The sequence below is a fragment of the Anguilla anguilla genome, chromosome 15 (genome assembly GCF_013347855.1).
Source record: "Anguilla anguilla isolate fAngAng1 chromosome 15, fAngAng1.pri, whole genome shotgun sequence".
In the NCBI taxonomy this organism is placed as follows: Eukaryota; Metazoa; Chordata; class Actinopteri; order Anguilliformes; family Anguillidae; genus Anguilla; species Anguilla anguilla.
Window position 1 is genome coordinate 1,676,102 of NC_049215.1, and position 12,888 is coordinate 1,688,989.

The window sequence follows — 12,888 nt, forward strand, 5'->3', positions numbered from 1 at the left end:
CATGGTTATCTCTCTCTGTCCGGTAGCCCATGGTTAGCTCTCTCTGCACACGTATGAATGGGTCTCCTCTGCCCCCGCTCTGCGCATGTGGAGCTGCAGTGTGAAAAGAAGCAGCTGGCTGGCAGGAAGATTGCCACAGACTGCCTTCACTCTTCAAACTGGTAGCAGGAGCTGTATATGAGCTTGCTTGTATATTGGCAAATTGGAAATTCCAAATTCGGGTGGAATTGAAGATATTGTAATGAGGGAAATAAAACTGGGACCCAGAAAAGGCTGGCATTTGAACGAGTCGGCATGCTGGGACGCAGCCTGTACTTCAAAGGTCCCGAGAGCCTTGTGATAAAACAATAAGTTACTCGGACTTCCTCTGAATGGGCAGGCCATTTGGCTCTCTGGACTGTTACCCTCTGGACAAGACTGAGATAAGGGGAACTGGACTGGTTGTTTATGGTTGTGTGAGCAAGTCGTTGGCTCTCTGGAATGTTACCATCTGGACACAACTAAGATAAGGGGAACTAGTCTCTTTGTCTGTGGTTGTGGGTGTGTGTGTTTTGGGGTCATAAAGGGTGAAATGTCGGGCCAAATGGTGGGGCAACTGCGCGGGACAGTACCACAGTGCCCTTATGTGGGCCCCTCTGCTATTACACTTTTTATTTCTTTTCTGGATCTGGACTTTAAACCATCTGTTTATCCTATTTACAAACCCTGGAAAACCGTACAAACCATGCACATGTTTTTCATTATATTATTGTATTATGCCTTATGTAATAATAACATGGATTGCATGTAAATTGGTTAAACAAAATGGTATTTTCATGACAACTGCACCATAATATTACATCCACTTGACATGTTTGGTATGTACGTATTCAACATAAATCAAGCAATTGAATGAAATATGTGTCATACCAAATAGAATTTGAAAAAACATAGTTTTAGAAACTCAGGGAAAAACTAACACAATGGAATGTCCTCTCTGGTAATCATCTCCTTTTCCCCATTTCCTCACCAATTGTTTTAACAACCGCCTCCAAATGGTGGGGGCCGGAATTCAAGATTTATGATTCGGCCAGGTTAATTTATGGTAATGCCGCCTAGACCAAACGCGGGATTTGGCTTAAAAGGAAGGGAGACAAAGCAATCGGGGAAGATCGTAAACGACTTCCCCACGTTACACATAATCTATGCGCTGTGTGTAGACAGACAAGGAAGATCATAATCGACTTCCCACACTACACAGACGCTGTGTTGTGTGTGTAGATGCACAAGGAAGATCGTAATCGACTTCCCACAGTGCGCATACTCTGTGTTCTGTGTGTAGACAGACAAGGTAGATCGCAATCGACTTCCCACACTGTGCAGACTCCGTGATTTCGTGTGTAGCTAAACAGGCTGGGTAAGAACTCTTTTACTCTGTATTTATGTTTTTAACCCTTATAATTGATTTTGAATTTGAAGATAACAACCTACCTGCCTGTTAAATAAATTCTTCTGATTTTTAACTTGCGTGGTCTTCATGACTCTAATCCATTTTATCTTCTTTTCAGCCGAAATTCCGCTTGAATACTCAGGGGGACAATGTGTTCCATGTGGTCCATTTGGTCTGTTTTATATCCCCCATAATTTTCCTTTAAGGAGAAATGGCGGGTTCTTATGGGTTAAAACTATTCTTTCGTTTGGGTTTAACTGCAACTGTGATACTGGTCACTACAGTGTAACAATGCGACAGTCTGCATTGTGAACCTCTAAAACTGCGTAACCCAGTGACAGAAATGCCCCCTGTTGTCCTGGCGAAAACCTCTTTCGTTTGCAACAGGAAGGGCCCTCAACTTTGCTCTCTACCATGCACAACTCTCTTTACCAGATAGAGGCATCTGTAAACTGAGAGAAAAAAAGTGTAAAATTGATACATAGAATTTTATCTTTTAATATTGTGTTTTAAGTCTCAACAAAAAACGTTTTCAGTGTACAAAAATGCCAGGTTACTCATGCATACACAGCACTGTCTATAAGCCATTCATTATAACTTGCTGTTAAAAGTATTGGTATCAAAATGAGGCCAAATTACAAGCAATCTTGGCTATCTTAGCTCAAACTAGTTCTATTCCAAAGCAATGCTAACCAATGTTACCTCAATTATTTAATGTAACTTGGCTCTGTGTTTTTCATCTTACCATTTGAAGAGAATGTGGTCAATCAAACTTTGTGTCACATGAAACTGTCCAATAACACAAAAAGCCTAATGGAAGAAGCCATTATGTAAATGGATGTTTTAAACAGTTGATGAAAACTTACACTCCAGAAAGGATATCAGCGTAACTTACCTGCCATCCCAATATTATTAGACAGGTAGTGAGCGAACATCGGCTGATCTCTTCCTGTCCGTGCTGGTACGGTTGCCTGTAGGTAAATAGGCTGCTATGTAGCTACCAACAGTTTATATTGATATCCCTGCCATTGCGTTTCATATAAAATTAAAACAAAACATTGGCGGCATTAACTTTACTTTGCATGTTTTCAAATTTCAACTACACATTAGCCTATGAACAATCTCCTTTACATTTAACAAATCTAGCCTACAAAAATCTGCTTATATACACACTTTTTTAACCTTTGTACTTAATATGAAGTTTGTTAAGAGCAGGCATACTGTTTTATAATACTGTATTCATTCCATCTTTGTTAGGGTTACTGTTTGACAACATTATTAATTACAGAGTGTGGCACAGTGGCTCACAGCTAGAAGGAGGTCGTGGGTTTGAATCTCAGCCTCGGCCTTTCTGTGTGGAGTTTGCATGTTCTCCTCGTATCCGCGTAGTAGTCCAGGTAGCCTAACTGGAGACTCTAAATGGTGTGAATGGTATGTGTGCCCTGTGATAGGTAGGCGACCTGTCCAGGGTGTGTTTCTGCCTCTCGCCCAATGCATGCTGGGATAAGCTCCAGCACCCCCCCACGACCCTTACCAGGAATAAGCAAGTATAGATAATGGATGGATGGATCATTAAATGCTTTGACACAATTTTTAAAAGGCCAATAAATAAAATGTTATTCTTTCTACAGTCAATGGTTAGATTCTGTATGTAATATTCATGCGGCTTCCAGACCAGTATAAAATGGCTTGCAGCCCGTGTTCCGTGGCAGATGCTGATTCCATGTAGAACAGTGAGAGCCTGAGCTGGCAAAATAAACCAGCATGAGTTTATTTTGACCTGTCTGGCTCATTGAATGCGATTGCTACAATGCATCTGAATTCCTTCCTTAAGAAGTTTTTTTTTTCATAAATATGACACTGAGTGGAAAATTAAAAAAAAAATTTCCTATAAAACTATACACTGAATGGCTGATTTAATATGGACATTGTTTAATAAACACAATACATTAAATCAATTGATATGATTAAATCACAGATGTTAGTGCTGAGGAGTGTTCACCCACTTTACTTTTATTTATTTACCCTTACCAGTATTACTGCCTTCATACCAATAATTAGCTTGCTGAATTTAAGCTGGATTAACGTCTGATTTCATTGCAAAATCAATGTCTGTTCAATACCATTTGACAAAAGGTTTGGTCTGTTTTTCTGTTGCAGCAGCAGGTTGTCACTGTGAAAATGTAGCCTAGCCTATACTCTTTCAATCAAACGACACAGCCTGTGACTTCCTTCATATCCAGTGAGGTAAAATGGTCATAAAATATAAAAAATACCTTAATAAATGAAAAACTTTCTAGAAGTATTTTTAAAATTACTTTTTGTTTTTGGTCTAAAATGGGAAATTTGAAAAAAGCTTTTTATACCTAAACTGCACCATTTATTGCCAGTTTTCTGTTTTACTGAATTAAGGCTGTTATTTTCATTATACCTGCAGATTCCCATTCCTCCCACACACCCCTTCACCAGCTTCTATTCTCTCCATCTCACTCCACAACAGGCTACTTACTCCGTTCTTTTATTCCTTCTTTTACTCCGTCTTCTTTCTTCACTTAAATTGGTGTTTGAGTTTTAAATACTTTGTTTCACAATGACAGATAACAGGAGCAGAGTAAACACCATCCTACAGCCATCCTGATTTTCTCTTATGACTTCTTCATATCATCACGTAAGCAGACACACAGCATTCCTGTGCTGAACATGGGCTCATGCTGGTTGATCTGACATACTGGATAAACAGGTATGGGCTGGGTAGGGATAACATCTTGTACAAATGCATGCATAACTGCTTTTAATACAACATTTGAAAACTTTATCTAAGCTTCCTGGACTCTATGAAACTGCTTTTGTCAGATACACTTAGACTAAGGGATTTTAGTCTGGTAAAGCAATATTTACACATTTGAGGAAACCAAATTAAAGATGAAGAAACAGTCAAATGGCTTTACCAAATGTGGGAAAGCATGGTTAGCATTTGGCATGTTTGTTTCTGTGAGACATATAGAGTAGCAGCACACATTTGGAAGCTGGGGGTTTGGGGAGCACACAGGACGGGGGGTGCGGGGCAGGAGGAGGGGGGGTTGCACAGCGCCTCAGAACTGGAGTCAGAGAGTAAAAAAAAAGGTATTAAAACAGGTGCAAAACAAATTCAGCTGGTCTAGCAAGTCCTCATCACTGTTGTCACCACCTGATCTCGCCTTGTATGGAATGATCGCCTCCACGCCTTGCTAAAGATAATAAGAGGCTGTCTCTTTCTCTTTCTCTTTCTGTTTGAGTCTCTAACCTATCCTTGTATTGGCGCTTGGCAACTTTTATAGACCTTTCAGAGCTGTGTCTAGATGTTTTATACAACAGATCATTGCCAGAAAATCATAAACAATTTAAATTTGAATATAAAAATTTAATTGAGTGCCAACAGCTGCAGTTTATTTGTAATAAAAATGTTTTGTCAATGCATAATCAACTGAGTTTCCAATTGGATTCACCCATAAACATTTTTATAACCAATGATTTGTCAAAAAGGCCTTTAAAATACAGCCAGGTATAATGAAATAGAACGATTGAGCAGGCATGCTATCAGTGAGCTGTAACCAAAAGAATACATATTTGACCTGTATCTGTATCATTGTACATTATGTATCAGTGCCCATAATTTGATTGATGTTAAAATGGATAGAATTACACTCGTGGAGTCAGGTCAGGTTTCCTCTATGAACCATTCCCTCATTGCCCGTCTTCCGCTGTGGTGTGAAGATGCATCTCTTCAGACTATACCTGGACTAACTAACTATCACCACACTGCGGATCATTTCTATCACTTAAATTCTCCTCTTATATGCTACACATGTACCTCCTGTGCCACTCATGTTACATGTACCTCCATCCAGCACTTATTGTGGCTTGTGTCATTGTCTTGATGTTGTAGCTTGTAATGCCTCCTAGTTTGACTTAGCATAGGTTAGGTCAGAGTAATGTTCACTGTGTGAACTGGACTTAATGTGTTCATGGCTACGAATAACTGTACAAAATGTACCTTATCAGACATGTATCTTGTAGTTGTTCCAATGACCTTTGGTATGCACTTATTGTGTGCCGATTTGGATGAAATTGTCTACCAGATAAATGTAATGTAATGTCTCAGTGAACAGATTCAATGAAAAAAATTCAAGGAAATGTCATTCATCATTCCGTGGCCCTTAAATCTTAATAATAATAAATGTGATATGGAGGAATGATGACTAAGTGTAAAAGACATTTTTTCAGTTTACGGTGTAGAAGATGCATACCCCTACACGGACTATTGAATAGTTAATGATTTCTTGTCTGAGAAATCTGATCTCAATGACAAATGTCATGGCCAGTGTGACCACATACTCCTAATAAAGAAAGAATTACTAGTTCTGTCCACAGATGTTAAAAACCAAGATTGAATCTATAATTTTACACAACATAGAGGATCCCTTCAGGATAAAAAAACATCAGTGACCCTGTTCCTGCACACCAGTGAAAACATGCAACGATTTATGATGTCTGCAAAAATGACAATTTGACAATACCCATAGTGCTACAGTAATACACAAACAGCCAACCTTCATACAGATACCTGTGATGGTCTGACCACAGAAAGCTCCTGTAATCCATAGTGAGAAGCTATTATATGGTTAGCTCTCAGAACTCTGTAAAATGATTATTGTTGCTTAATGTACTTGTTATACAGATTCTGTTATTTTTCTTTATCACAGGCCAAACATTAAATTATGGTTCAAGCCAGGAAGTGCCCTACAAACAACAAATGTGAAACTGAACTTCCACTGCTATCTAGTGGAAATTTAAAGGAACTGCAGTGTTATATTTCTTACAGTCATTTCCCCACCTCCACAGGTGTCCTCATGTCTTAATAATTTCAGTTGATGTAGCAGTTAAGTAAAATATTTTTAAAATATTTCAATGTTTGATTGATCAGAGAAACCGTTTTCATGTCTATATGAGTGCACATAGTGAATCACTGACCATTCTTTCACTGCTCCGCCTCAGTTCCTGTAGATTCAGTGGGAAACCTGCAGTGATTAATGCACTTCAGACTGTGCTCTGCAGTGTACAGCTGCTTGGAAGCTTAAGGTAGTGCAGGGAAGTGTATGTTTCTGTATTTCTGTATGCACTCCTGGCCACTTCTGCCTAGGCCTGCAGCCTTGTCCCAGTCTCCACATTCCCAGTAACCGTGGCGATGAGGGAGAAGAGCGATGGAGAGCCACGGGGAGGATGGAATGCAGCTCAGGGCCGTCCCGAGTGCACTCCTGAGAGGACCCGAAAAGCTCTGGCACCCACCATGGGGATATACTGCCCCCATCCCAGGTGCTATACTGTGCTGTTGTGTTGTGTGCTGTGAGGCCTAATTACTGATGTAACAAACGTGTGTGACCAAAGTCAGAGCCTCCATGCTTGTGAGATGTGACCATATGAGGTGTGATGCTTAGAAACGACTATCAAGACTGAGACAACTTAGTGAGTCTTGGGAGAATGCCTCTGCATTCTGTGTAGTGGGTATTTCCCTGGTGCATAAAGTCTGTTACAGTGGGAACATGTCGTCTGACCTGATGATTTCCTGTCTACCTCATGTACCTGCTTTGAGTGGCTCCCATCATTTCAGAGATTATTTGGCACATTGTAAGGTACTTAGCATTTTTATGGATGCAGATAAGTTGTAATTTTTATTGAAAGTAGGCTTGGGGCTGCTGGATGGCTCATTCGGTTAAGGCACCACGCTGAGGTGCATGGATGAGCCTCACGGCCTCGGGTCGAATCCGGACCGTGCCGACTGTGGCCGGTAGCTCCACAGGGAGACGCACGATTGGTGCCTGTGTTGCCCAGGGTACGGGAGGGTTCAGTCAGACAGGGATCTGTGTTTCATCGCTCTCTAGCGACCCCCCTTGAGACCCCCCTCGTATGACTGCATGTCAGAGCCGCTTATGAAAGGTCTTCCTCTGGCATGAAAAACAGCTTTTATGTTCTATTCCATTACAAAATATATATGTGCACAAGCTGAAATGTGGTAAATGTTTCTTTTTCTCATCCAAGCAGAGTAAAATAAGCCATTAACCCTCCTGTTCTGTTCATTTTTTAGGTACAGCAAAAATGTTCCCGGGTCAATCCCCATACAGGGGGGGTTTGCAAATACATGAAATTAACCATTTTCATTTAAAATGTTGATTACACTAATTAAGGCCAGTAGAAGAAGTTTCATACTGAAAAAATAATTTAAAGTATTTTTCCTAGATTTTCAAACTTTAAAAAGGGTCAATTTGACCCGCAACATAACAGGAGGGTTAATGTGCAGGCTTGTTATTGTACCAAACCTGATTTTTTTGGTTGAAGAAGCAAAGTCTTATAAAGAACCCCGTCTGTTAAGACACTTAGGCCTTAAGATGGTCTAAATGCCTTCAATTATATAAATATGTCATAAAACCCACATAAAAGATTTTAGTTATTTAAAATAAAATAAAATAAAAATCAACTCGTAGGTCGCCATTGTTATTACCGTCACAATGCACTCTGGGTAGTGACGTCAAATGGTTGCACGGGTCTCCTGTCCATGGCACATGTCCATTGAGCGGCATTGAAAATGTCTTCTGTTCAGCCTTTTCGATTCGAGCCAGAGCGGGACACTACTCAGCAGGAAAGTACCAAGGACAGCCTCATCAAATAAATAAAAACGATGAAGATCGGGGGCCAGAGGAGTCGAGAGTAGTGTATAAGAGATGGTGTCTGTGCAGCAACTGCTCGCCTACACTAACTAAGACGGAAAAGTTTCAGAGCTAGAGCTCCGCTTTCTAGCACTGCAGCAGCTGTTCGAAGTCACTTGACCATACGGATCAAACTATCGCTTTTGGTGAAACTGAAACGTGTACATGACCGTCATTAATTTAAACGGCGTAACGTAATTATTGATCCGCATCCTTAAATCTTAAATCGGTGATAACACCTCAGGAGCTACGTGCAACGTCTTGAGTCTCAGAGACAAGAACAGGCTGGTTCCCAGAGAGAAACTAAAACCTAGCAGCACCATACTGAAACTGTACTCAGACCAAGGGCTGCCATCATTAGGGGTCTTTACTACAGAGTGTGTTGTCCGGGACCGCAAATACAAACTGGATTTTGAGGTTGTAAATACACGGCAGTTGCCACTGCTGTCAGGGTCCACGTCAAAGGAGATGGGGCTCATACATTTCACCATCCCAGAGGAGCTCAGAGTAGAAGGGCTCAACACAGTGGACAACAGCCTCATCATGCTTCTCACCAGAAGCACAGTCATCAGAGCATATTATGATGTTTTCACTAGTCCAGTGGAGGCACTCCCCAGAGAGGTTCACTTTGAGTTGGACCCAGCTGTTCAGCTGGTGCAGTGTGCACCACGCGACGTCCCGGTGGCTATGAAGGAAGCTGTGAAGGCTCAGCTCGACAGATATGAAACAAAGGGTCATATCACATCGGTCAGTGAGCCCACGGATTGGTGGGCTCACTGGTAATAGTCTAAAGACCAGATAAGCTGCGCATATGTTTTCAGCTGCACCATCTCAACCTGGCGCTCAGGCATTCGCATTACATCATGCCCACGCTGGAGGATGTGCTTTATAAGCTGCCTAAAGCCAAAGTTTTCACACTGGTGAATGCAAGAGACGCTTGTCTTCAGTGCAAACTGGATGAGTCTAGCAGCCTCATGACCACCTTTTGGACCCCCTGGGGCCGGAAAAGGTGTTTGAAACTTCCATTTGGCGTGTCAGTAGCCCCACCTGTGCTACGATACTACGACGTGTCAAAACCCGTCACAGTACAGAGTGACTCCAGCCAGCATGGCATGGGCTGCTGTCTGATGCAGGAGGGACAGCCTATCGTCTTCGCATCAAGGGCACTCACACCTATGGAGCAAAACTATGCGCAGATAGAGAAGGAAAGCCTCAGCATAGTATTTGCCTGCAAGCGCTTCGATCATTATCTGTATGGACGAGATAATATCACAGCAGAGACAGATCACAAGCCCCTTATAGCAATTTTCAGCAAGCCTCTCCTGAATGCTCCCAAGCGCTTGCAGAGCATGCTACTGGCTATCCAGAATTACAACCTGCGAGTTATCTATAAACCAGGACCGGAAATGTTTGTGAGTGACACATTGAGCAGGGCTGTCACTTCCAACGCGCAGCCCGGCGCTATGCATGCAGAGCACACAGGCGGCAGTATGGTGGACGAGCAGCTGGCAATTGAACATATAAATATGGCTGACAATCTTAAGGTCACAGACAAAAGACTGCTACAGATGCAGCAACACACAGACAATGACAGACAGCTGCAAGTCGTGAAGACTACTATCCTGAAGGGTTGGCCCGTTGACAAGGAGGAAACAGAGCAGGCTGTCAGAGATTACTGGCCTATCAAAGAGGAGCTAAGTGTTCAGAATTGAGTGTTGTTTAGAGGTCAGAGAGTTGTGGTCCCAAAGTCATTGCGTCCTGAAATGCTTGCCAGAGTCCACTGCAGTCACATCGGCGGCGAGGTCTGCTATAGACAAGCACGGGAGACCATATACTGGCCTGGAATGCAGAGCAAAATAAAGAACTTTGTCAGTCAATGCACAACATGCAATGAGTATGCTATTGAACAGCAAAAAGAGACAATGCTGAGCCACGAACTGCCATGGCAGATTGTGAGTCTGGATCTTTTCCAACACAGTGGGAAGGGCTTTCCGATATTAGTTGATCACTACTCAGATTTCTGGGAGATTGATATTCCGCCAGACCTCACCGCGGGGACGACAATAAAACAATGTAAGGCTCAATTTGCTCGGTATGGTCAACCTGACAGGGTCATCTCAGACAACGGACCCCAGTTTGCCTGTACTCAGTTCCGCCAATTTGCTGTGGAGTGGGAGTTTGAACATATCACTTCCTCACCAAGGCATCCCAAGGCTAACGGAAAGGCGGAAGCAGCTGTCAAAATCGCAAAGAACTTGAAAGAAGCAAGAAAGCACTTCGGGAAGGCAAGGATGCCTGGAAGGCAATCTTACAATGGCAAAACACCCCAACAGAGGGTATGGACAGCAGTCCTGCCCAACGACTGATGTCACAACATCTGAAGTCAGCTCTGCCAGCGGCTCACGCTCTTCTTGTGCCACGGGTCATTACGGATGTAGTGGACAAATTGAGACACAGGAGACAAGTCTCTAAACTCATCTACGACAGGACTGCAAAGGACCTTCCTGAGCTTGCAGTGGGAGAAGCAGTTCGGATGAAGCCACTGCCAGGGGACAGGACAGGCACCTGGCTGCAGGGAGTGTGTCTACGGAAGGTGGCTCCACGATCATATCTGGTGGAGGTCGAGGGCTCCTTCTATCATTGCAGTCGGGTCGATCTACGTAAGGCCGAGTCAATGCCATCACAAAACCCTATAGTGGGGTCAGAGGGGCCTTCCCCTGAATGCAGTGGGTTTCAGTGGGTTTCAGCCACCGAGTGAAATGACGGGGGGTGAGAGGGCATGCATGTCCTATCCTCAACATACTCCCAGCAGGCTTTACAGCAGTCTGCTTGCCCCTGGCCCACCACAGACTTTGGACACGTCTGCAGTCCCATCGGCACCCCATTCCCCTGCTCTCTCTCGATATGGCCGTCAGATACAACCTCCCAACAGACTGAACCTGTAAGTTTACATGGACTGTCAGCTACAGAGCCTGTGTAGAAAAGAAGAAAAAAAAAAGAGAGAGAGGGAAAGCAGACTGGACTGTTTCTACCGTTCAGTGTTTGGACTATTTGGGGGTTGTTGAGGAAGGGGAAAAAAAAGGTGGGGAGAGGAGGATAAGAAGGGCTGTTTAATTGCTTTTCAGATCCAGGCCATGCTTACATTGACTTGTATTACCATGTCTTTGGTTAAGTTATCAATTTGTTGTTAAAAGTTTTGTTAACTTAAAGAAAAGGGAGATGTTATGGGTGGTATTACAGTGCCACCTACTGGATGTTAGTGGTAGAAAACCCTACGTAAAGCCACGTAGTTTCCCAGCCTGCTTTGGGGGTTTGCTTGTTATTTTAGCCCCTCTGCCCCATTGCCTTGACTAAAGCTTGTTATCAGCTAACATGGTGTTCGGTCTCGTCTTTATAACACTACCTAAACAGTCCCAAACAGTCACTACCCAGAGTGCATTGTGACGGTAATAACAATGGCGACCTACGAGTCAATTTGTATTTTATTTAAATAACTAAAATCTTTTATGTTGTTTTTATGACATGTTTATATAATTGAAGGCATTTACACCATCTTAAGGCCTACCTGTCTTAACAGATGGAGTTCCTTTTAAGATTAAACATAAGGTCATGTCATGGCTCTGGCTCTATCACATGGGTGTTTGATGTAATTACAACACGGAAAAATTTACTCAGATGAGCTGGTTCCTGTTAATATATTATACTCCATACTGGTGTGTGTCATTAGCAAACTTCTGAGAATTCCTCTGCAAACTGTGTAGTGTGTGTCTTCCTGGTGCCCCTTGTATTAAAGCCTGTTAAAGAAAACCTGTACAGTGCCATGAAAAATATTTTCCCCCATCCTGATTTCCTATATTAGTCCATAGTTTCAGATCTTTAGAAAAAATGTTACATTAGACACACACACACACACACACACACACACGCACGCACGCGCACACACATAGACAGATGGTTTGATACTGTGTCTTTGGAGGCCCTACTAGACTGAAGGCTTTTCTTTCTGGGGAGGCAACGCGCCTTCGGTGTGTGTAGCAGGATGCTGGCCATGTTCTACCAGATCATTGTGGCTGGTGTCCTGTTCTACACCTGTGTGTGCTGGGCTGGAAGCCTCTACTCCAGGGACACAGAGAGGCTCAAACTGATCCAGAAGGCCAGCTCTGCCAAATTGGCTGACTAGTTCTGATAAAAATGATAACAGGGAGAATATCGAGCTGACTTCTTTTACGGAGAAAAGGGATAGATTAGTATTTAGATTTACAGCAAAACTAGTGACAAATCGGTGACAAATTATAAAAATAGACCTGCCAAATTTTCACAGGAAACAAGTGTGACACATGTAGTTAACTGACCTTAACAGATATGCATGTTACCACACAAGTTAGATAAGTTCAATGGGTGAAAAATACAGATTAATCTACAACAGGCCTGTTTGTGATATAAATGCATAATAAGACAACTGCTTTAGTAATGAGATAAATGGTATTATATAGTTGGAACTGCAATGTGGGCTGTTTTTCATGCAGTGTTATGATCAGTGACTTTCACTTTCACTTTCACTTTCACTTTGACTCCACTTTGCCAGTTGGTGCTCAAACGGCCATAAGGAGGACCACCTTCGTCCGTGTAGACCATGTCTCCAAATAAGGAGCACCACCTTCACCTGAGTGGACCACGTCTCCATATAAGGAGCACCACCTTCGCCCGAGTAGACCACGT